General features: G+C 43.5%; 1 pseudogene; it reads left to right on the forward strand.

Annotated features, from left to right (window-relative positions):
* Positions 1–5,285: 5,285 nt before the first annotated feature.
* Positions 5,286–9,771, forward strand: part of LOC124694549 — a 6,530-nt pseudogene continuing 2,044 nt past the window's right edge.

Below are 9,771 nucleotides of genomic sequence, written 5' to 3' on the forward strand. Positions count from 1 at the left end.
TTACATCTGAAATACAATCTACTGCAATTGTTCTTTACTGTTCTTCGCAAACAAACATCATCTTCCACACTATACATTTAATCCTTTGTTTACGAGCAAGCCGGTGAGATTGACAACCTCACTGTTACGTTGGGGAAAAGTACTTTGATTGTGTTGTGCAGGTTTCACGTTGGCGCCGGAATCCCTGGTGTTGCGCCGCACTACACTCCGTCACCAACGACCTTCACGTGATCCTTGACTCCTACTGGTTCGATAAACCTTGGTTTCTTACTGAGGGAAACTTGCTGCTATACGCATCACACCTTCCACTTGGGGTTTCCAACGGGCGTGTGCTTTACGCGTATCACCCATGCTTAATAAATTTTTTTATTTAGTCTTGGCTTAGTTTAATGTTTATTTATTTGTTTATGTTTTATAATAAAGATTGTTCATGAGAACCTTTGGAATGAGGAGAACAAATAAGTATCAATGTATTTTGATTTTATATACTAACATTTGAGCATTCTTGAAATTTTATATACTGTTGTTTATCCTTAGTCATTTTCGGGGGAATGTTGATGTACACAGGTATGTGAAGGAATGCCCAAAATTATAAGTTTCGCTGGTTCCAGTAAGTTTAAAGACCGTCGGTACGGTGGCATATGCCCGTACTGCGAGCCCGTACCACATCATCAGCCCAACAAAGAGAAAGTTGGAAGTTTTGTCAAAACCATCTGAAAGTTTAGCGACATCAGTAGAGGAAACCGCCAGTACCATCCGGTTGTACCATCACGATGACGAAGCTCCAAATTCCATCAAGGAACCAGTAAGTTTTGCGACCACCCTTAGGGGGGGGGGGTGCAACCGTGCCACCTGACCGTACCAAGTGTACCACCTTAACTCGAGGCGGCTGCACCCAGAATGGGCGGGTTGTGCCCATACCGTCCGCTCGTACCATGTATCGGACACAACTAAAAGGCTGGGAAGAGGTATACCTAAATCATGTTTTGATATCCTCTCTCTCTCTTCCTCCTCCAAACTCTAAACCTACTCTATTGGATCTCCAAATTTGTTCGTTTTTTATTCGATTCCTCGCACTCCATCAATCATGGTACGTTTATCCTCCGATCCCCAACTTATTATCCGCAAATCCATACTCTAGCTTTTTCCATTATTAATATAGACTTAGGTCTTATTATGAACTTCATTACCCTAATGAGAACCGCTAGACTTCGAAATTAGAGGATATTATTTTATAAAATGTGTAGAGGATGATCATATGTCTATTTATATCGGATCAGATTTTTATTTTGTTAAAATTTTAAATTTGTGTTAAAGATACTTAACTGCTAAATACTTTTTAGATGAACACGAGGAGCCGTACACACGCCGTGGCTGCACAGGCTACACCACCGATTGAGAACACCCTGATGCGCTTGGTATCGAGTTCAATGACCAAGGCCAACTCAACCGTTTCATCCATCTCAAGGATCGCGAGATCAAGTAGATAAAATGGGCATGCCCCATATTCTGAACCAACTAGGCTTACGCCATGATTTCAATTCTCTTTGCAACAATGTTGGTTTGCTTCATTTTGTTTCTCAGGAGGTTGCCACCTATCGTCGCCTGACACTCGAGTTGCTTAGAACCCTGAAGCATAGTGTGGGTAAGTACCACAACTCAGAGGAGAATCAACACGGAGTCAACCGGATATCATTTTGTTTGATGAACCGTGAGTATGAGCTGACTCTAGATGAGTGGTGCAACTACTTTGGCTTTGAGAATAGCACCACCACTAACCGCTATGCATGGTTTACTTTGAATCCATCTCCTCTTAGATATGTTAATAGTATGAGAGTGTCTAGCACAGTCCCTTAGGGGAATACTATTGAGTGCCCTGTTATTCGCTATTTATACTATGTTATTGCTAACACCTTGCAGGCACGTGGCGATTTCACAAGACCCAATAAAGAGGACCTGATGATCCTCACAGAGGATGTGTTCCTAAATAGCAACATCCGTCCAAATTTGGGCACCCTTCTCATCATCTACCCGAACCACCAAGAACTTGAAGCTCGGGGCCTCATATGTGGAGGGAGAGTCATCACCATCTTGCCAAGAGGACTTAACATTAATGTAAGTAATTTACAAGCATTGGAAGGCCCTCGCCGCCTTGGTTTTACTACTCCAAATGCATGTTGTATGGTTAGAAAGATAAATGGTAGATTTTAATTCAACATACCGGGAGCTGATCACTTGATCGCTGCCCCTTTGCCTAATGGTATACTCTCTATCGAGGATAGGCGTTTGCATTATGATGCGCTGGTTGAGGCAAATCTACCACAACAGCAAAATGAACCCGAAGGAGAAGATGAACTTGAACAAGAACATGGAGGACCAGAACATGAGCAACAACCACTCCACGACTTCACCACCAATCAGGACATGTACGCGCTCAAAGGAAGCATTGAGAACCTTATCAACCTCGCCATCAACCTTCGAGACCCCACCAACGATCTCACTTTCGAGTTCACTCATTTGAGCGGCCAATGAAACTTTGGGAAGTATCCTCCACCACCGCAATTATCTCAACAAGAGGGCTTGCAAAAGCCTAAACTTGGGGATGTGTTCCTCAAGAATTTTTATTTGTGTTTAATAAGTTTGTGCTCCAGCTATTTGAAAGAGCTTTGAAACACTCTTGTTGGTTTGTTCCAACACTTTGCTTTTTTATTTCCTTTCTATTTTTAGTTTGTTTCCCTTTTATTTGTTTTTTAGTTCCTTACTTTGTCACCAATCTGTTTCTTTTTCTCTCTCAATCCCAATTGACAAAAATACAATTTTTTTCTTCCTTTTATCCTTGTTCTTGTAAAATCTGATTTGCATTTGCCTCTTTGCTTTGATATTATTAATGAGAGAGATTTACCAAGAGTTTTAAAGGAACACATCATAAGAAAGAGAAATATGAAGTCACCTACAAGAGGTATGTCCTATGTCTCCCATTTTAGAAGTTTGAAATTGTTTATGCTAGTCAGTAGACTTGTTAAGATATGGTATTAGTGGGAGTGTTTTGAAGCAATTTGATTAGAGTTTTTATTTTTGTGTTTAATTAATTGTGACTAGTTTATTTAGTTAACCGAGTTTTTCCATGGAAATAATATTGCCAAACAAGTACAACAAGAAAAAGTCTAGAAAATATGACTTGTATGATTGACCGATTGTCTTAATGGTTGAACTTTGAAGATACTTAACTCCATAGATCTGGTGATAGACTTGATAGCACTTTTGATAGGAGTTGTTTGATTGAACTGAACTCTAGTGGTAGCTGAGACTCATGCCAAGGTGTAATGTTGTGAATCAAGTATGATAATGCTTCAACCTTGTCAACAAATTGTGGTGTGCACTCTTGGGATGCTAGCAACTCCGCTGGCTTATGAATGATTTGAGGTATAAATCCCAATGTTCGCTATGAGTTGAAGGCACGGGTAGCCAGCTACTCGTGTGTACTATTAGCCCCTTGAGTGTTGCAAAATTTTGCTAAAAAGATCATTCATGACTCTTGTTTGGAAACTATCATTGGAATCCAAAAGTATCACTTCTCAAGTCTTGGCATGGACTCGCTATTATTAGATGAAACTTCTTGAAATGCAATGAATAGATAGTAAGTGTTTTGATAGTCTTGATCTATTGATGTGGGCGTAATTAAGATACTTCATTGCTTATACCTCTTTTGACATGAATGCTCATACTTATTTTTGATGATAATGAACTTTCTAGTGTTCCTTGGTAAACTGAGAGTTAACTACTTAAACTAGAGTGATTGTTTACACAACTAGTTATTCATACTCATAAATATTTATTGTGATTGTACCAAGTTACCAATGCTTGTATCATATTCTTGGCACTACTCTAACTATGCTAAGCTTTCAAATGGAAGAAATGCTGGACTCATAAGGCTACCACTTGTAAGTGAGTTTACTTTCTCGTCATTTTAGTTTAAACGCCAAGTTCCTTATGATTTTTTTCTTGCTCGAGGACGATCAAGTTTAAGCTTAGGGAAGTTGATGACTGTGAAATACGACACTTTTTCTCGTGTTTAAATCCTTAGCTCAGTCTAGAAATTGACTAAGTTTACCTCTCAATTTGTTACTAATGACTAATTAATGCCAAGATGTCCAATCTCTCCTACCTTTGAATGGTGGGCAGTGAATCATGTCATAATGATAAATGGATATGCAATTGCTGAAGAAAATCGCGTCACAAGTGCATCAAAGTTGTCCAAGATCGAAGAGGTGGTTCCCGGAGGTTTAACGGACATCGGTACGGGCAAGGCCCACCCATACCGTCCGTCCGTAACGGACATCGATAGTGACATGGGCATACCCTTCGGGTACCCATTATTGGTATACCTGGATCGGCTCGGACCAATATGGAGAAGGCCCAACAAGGCAACCCGAAGAAGTAGTCGACTAGGACTCTTGTAAAACCCTAGGCTGGTTGCATATATAAAGCTAGCCAGGGCACCCGAAGTAAGGGGGACAATAGACAGACAACATAGCTCCGCCTACGACGGCACCCTGTAAACACATCATATACTGGATTGCTAGCAGCACGTAGGGATCCTCCACCGAGGGGACCCGAAGCTGGGTACGTCGTGTGCCTAATCTCGCTCCCGGAATCTCCATCGTCGCTCTCTCCCGAAACCCAAGTCTACAATACGTAGGCATTGGCGAGGTGATCCCTCGTCAATTGGCGCCGTTTGTGGGAATCGCGGCGACTGGATTTTGTTATCCGGGCGGGATCCTTAACCATCATCGCTAATAGAGGTCAGATCGCATCTGGTCAAATTCGTTCTCTTCAATACGTTTGACTTCATGGCCGGCGATGGACGATTCGCCGATCTATCGGGTGCCAAGCTGCCGCGTTCTACACGAGAAAAGAAGCAAAGAAGATCAAGCCAGGGAAGAGCCGCGCTATCTGGGCGCCGTCTCAAGTACGCATGGATTTAGCAAACAGAGCTAATTACATGCATATGATCAGCAAAGTATTACTCCATCTGTACAAGGCGCAAGATAGCTGGGCGCAAGCACGAGATACAAGGAGAATTAACTCAGCTGAAATTTAAATCGCTGTGCATACCCGCAAACCAAAGAAGGCCAATGACCAATGAAGCTCTATTCTTCAAAAGAGAACCCACGACTCTTATATGATTATCGACCAGAAAAATCGAGCCCCGGCGACAAGCATGCACACCAACACGTATAGAAGTAACTCGACGAAACGTGCACACGTGTCTTGACAACCCGACGATGTCGAAAAGGCCGGTGACACCCCCGGCTGCAACCACACTGGCCGGAGATTCGTCGATCCCAGCAAAAGCAGGCCTGCTCGGAGACGAGTCCGACCGGAGCGTGCTTCTCAGCATGAGGCGGAAAACAAGGCATCGAGTAAAACTGTATCCAAGTGCAACTCTACGAGAATCAAAGCGAATTTAGCGGCAGGAACACAGCACCGATCAGTCAAGTATTACTACTTCATGTGCAAGTGCAAAGGAAAAAAAAGAGAGCATCTGGCCAAATATGCTAGCTAAAGTGAAGTTTGTACGAACGAACGTACATAACTATCAAGTCAGCGTACTTTACGTGTATATCGTTTCATCTTCATCGACTCTGGAGGAACTAGCATCATCATAGACTACTTAGACATTTTCATCGGCATATTTTATTGGTTCCCTCAGCCAGCGAGAATTGACCTTGGCGTCTATCTATTTCACCGACTACTTTCGGCTAAGCGTCGCAACTCCATCGACTCCATCTAGCGTCGCGGCCCAGAACATTGACTACATCGCCTGATTAAACTTCAACAATGATCTTGAATTCATGGACCGATCGCATGTCCATCTACTTTAACCGCCATTCTGAGATTGGAAGAAGCTGTTCATTTATGCGATGAGGCCAAGTATTACTGCACGTTGGGATTATCAATGGATTTAGCTGATTATCTAAATACTGACCCGATGTATTCCTGGGTCAGTGGATTTATCTTCTCTGCGGACTCATATTATAAGGATATTGGTGGACATATCTTATATGGTTATTATTGGATTCATCTTCACTGGATTTATTTTACTATTGGATTCATATTCAGTGGATTTATCTTACTATGCTCATCTTATATAAATACTGACCCGATGCACTTTCGGGTCAGCGGATTCATCTTATTTGATTATCATTGGAGTCATCTCATATGCTTATCACTGGATTTATGCTATATGATTATCACTGGATGCATCTTTAATGGCTTCATCAACCATGTCTTCATCTTCGAGTACAACCTTATATGGTTATTGCCTGCCATATCGACTGCATCCGTTGCACGACTTCTCTCCGCGTCGAATAAGTTAAGTGTTTTTCTGCATAGAGTCAATTATTATTTACTTTTTCCGCACCCGACACTTGGGGGTTGCGCCGCATAATTATGTTCTTTCAAAGAAGAACCATATGCTATTCATTTAATTAATTGCTTCATCCCGCAAGTTTTATCATGCCATCAAATTTTCTCCACCTGGTATTGTTTTTGTTTTTATTTTTGTATGTGCATAGTTACCTATTCATATTAAAGAAACATTGAGTAACAAAGACAACCTTATCACGGACAACATCTAAATGGCTACTTCAATCTTCATCATGAGCAATTTGGTATTCGTTACAGCTGCATCGACCCAATTGTTGAGTCACTGGACCGGGTGAACAACTCGAAAATACTTCTACATCACCGCCTTCACCACGGTCGCGAAAAAAAAAATTCAACTATGAACAACTTCGTTATCATCGGCTTTGGAGAAGCCTTCTACTTTACAAGAGCCGATATTACCAGAATCGACCCCGTCTGTTTCATCAACTGCCATCACGACTCGGGGGCTTGGTGACAACAATGACTCCACCGTTACCTACCGATCGAGCTGATCAAGTCTACAAGTTCATCAATTTTCGGCAGTGTTTCCGGTGGTCCAACTCGCGTACAATCTCATGGCCACTGGAACCGTCGGGTTGCTGCTGTATCTGGTTCAAAACTTTGCAAAAGAAAAAATCCCGAAGAACTTCGGATGGTTGAAGCCAGCTGTAATACCCTTTGCAAGGAAAAAGAATAAAAGGAAGAAGCTGCAGTACAAAAAGATCAAGTCTGCATGGATTCAGCGGGAGTATGCAACATGCATAATCACCAACCGATCAAAGGCTACCTCAAGTAACGGAAAAGAAAAGTAAAAGGATGATTGATCAATCTGTTAGCTAGAGCTAGCTCGTGCAAGAATATATCCTCCGAGCAACGCCAAGCAACGACAACCAGCAGAATGAGCGCTAATGTTTCACGAAGTTCAAATCAGATTCTGAAGAACAATCAATAAGCCAGCTAGTCAAGCGCTACTTCAGGGGCCAAATCAAGAGGACAAAAGAATAAATAAAAAGAGATCAATCAAAAGGCTAATAAAACTGCGATTCAGCAAGTATACCGCAATGGCGAGTCATCGGGCTATCCAACTCGAAAAATACTACAACTTTTCCATGCCTTAAGCCTTCATCACGGACACCTTCGTCTTATTCGCGGCGGCTGCCAAGGGTTTCAAGGGCTCGGGGGCTCGACAACGACTTCGTCCCGGATCACAACTGCGACATGGCGTCTAAGCAACAATCATGATGTCACCCTAGCGGCGCTCGGGGGCTCGGCTATTTCTTCCCGGATGCGCGCACCCGACCATAGCCTCGGAGGCTACTCCCATCGGGAGCGCTGGCCGTGCACCCGAAGAAATTTTGAGAGAACCCGACGAAATCAAGAGAGAACCCGACGAATCTTCTTCAGGGAGGAACCCGACGAAATCAAGAGAGAACCCGACGAATCTTCTTCAGGGAGGAACCCGACGAAATCTTGAGAGAACCCGACGAAATTGTCTTCAAGACAGAACTCGATGAAATCTTATTCAAGGAGGACCCGAAGAATTATCCTCAAGTAGGTCTCGAAAAATTATCTTCAAAAAGGACCCGAAGAATTATCCTCAAGTAGGTCTCGAAAAATTATCTTCAAAAAGGACCCGAAGAATTGTCCTCAGGGAGGACCCGAAGAATTGTCCTCAAAGAGGACCCGAAGAAATTTTCCTGAAGGACGAACTCGACGAAATTTTCATCAAGGAGGAACCAAAAAAAAAGGTAGACAAATCTTCGGGTTCATTGACTCGTCATATTGTTCCGATCAAGAGCATCGGTGATGTACCCGACAATATAGAATACCCAATATATTCGGCTGTCTCATCAAGCCCGAGAGAAAAATAGAAGAACCCGCAAAATGGGTCATTGCATCAGCCGAACAAGGCACTTGACAAAATATTCTCAGAGCGTCAAATTCGCGAATAATCTCTGAATGCCGCAAAACTCTGCGAAGGTAAGACCCCGGATCCGTTCTGAGCGGCGTGGCACCGTCTCTGACGTTGGTTTGCTACTTTTTTCCGTATCAACGGATACGAAGAAAAATCCTAACGGACGCGTTAGGTACCCGATAAAACATGACTGGGACTCGACAGAATGGTAAGACCTTAAGCGGCACCTGTCGAGTTAACACCAGTATCCCGGGATCATGTCCAGGGACGTGATCTTGAAGTAGGTTTTTGCGGATTGCCACTAGAGCAGTTAACTAGTACCTGATCCGTCAGATGAACTAGCCCCAATTACCATTATCCGTGTACAATATAGATATGGATGCCAAATAAAAATAGCAACGGCCTGGAGTCGATAAAAAGAGGGGCTGCGCCCAGAAATATAGTTAAGTTCTTTATCGAGTAGTACAACTTGAGCCTATGCCTAGGTGCAAGCACCTGCCCATAGGCTCGGGGGCTACTCTTATCGAGAGTATTGTTCACCCTCCCGATAAGAGACAAGAAAGAGGAAAAATTGTGGTGTCGATTAAAAGCAAGTTGAGCCTACACCCAAGTGCAAACACTTGGCTGTAGCCTCGGGGGCTACTCCCATCGGGAGCGCTGGCCGTGCACCCGATAGAAAGATAACTTCGACAGCATCTACGGCAATTCAGGTTTGTAGACTCAACTCGATTCTACGACTCGAGTGGAGCCTACTCCCATCGGCAGCACATGGATTTCATCAAGTCTTCCAGAAATATAGTTAAGTTCTTCATCGAGTAGTACAACTTGAGTCTATGCCTAAGTGCAAGCACTTGCCCATAGACTCGGGGGCTACTCCCATCGGGAGCGCTGCCGCGCACCCGATAATTTCAAGAATCGTCGACATCATTTACGCTACACATGATCTACGACATGGACCTCGCCTTGTATTTCTTCGACTTCGGAGATGGTTATGCTTGGAGTTTCTACGCAAGTCTTCGACTTCACTATAAACTCGGGGCTACCGACATGGGCATACCCTTCGGGTACCCATTATTGGTATACCTGGATCGGCTCGGCCCAATATGGAGAAGGCCCAACAAGGCAACCCGAAGAAGTAGTCGACTAGGACTCTTGTAAAACCCTAGGCTGGTTGCATATATAAAGCTAGCCAGGGCACCCGAAATAAGGGGGACAATAGACAGACAACATAGCTCCGCCTACGACGGCACCCTGTAAACACATCTATGATCATATAGTGGATTACTAGCAGCACGTAGGGATCCTCCACCGAGGGGACCCGAAGCTGGGTACGTCGTGTGCCTAATCTCGCTCCCGGAATCTCCATCGTCGCTCTCTCCCGAAACCCAAGTCTACAATACGTAGGCATTGGCGAGGTGATCCCTCGT

This window comes from Lolium rigidum, chromosome 3 (assembly GCF_022539505.1).
Source record: "Lolium rigidum isolate FL_2022 chromosome 3, APGP_CSIRO_Lrig_0.1, whole genome shotgun sequence".
NCBI lineage: Eukaryota > Viridiplantae > Streptophyta > Magnoliopsida > Poales > Poaceae > Lolium > Lolium rigidum.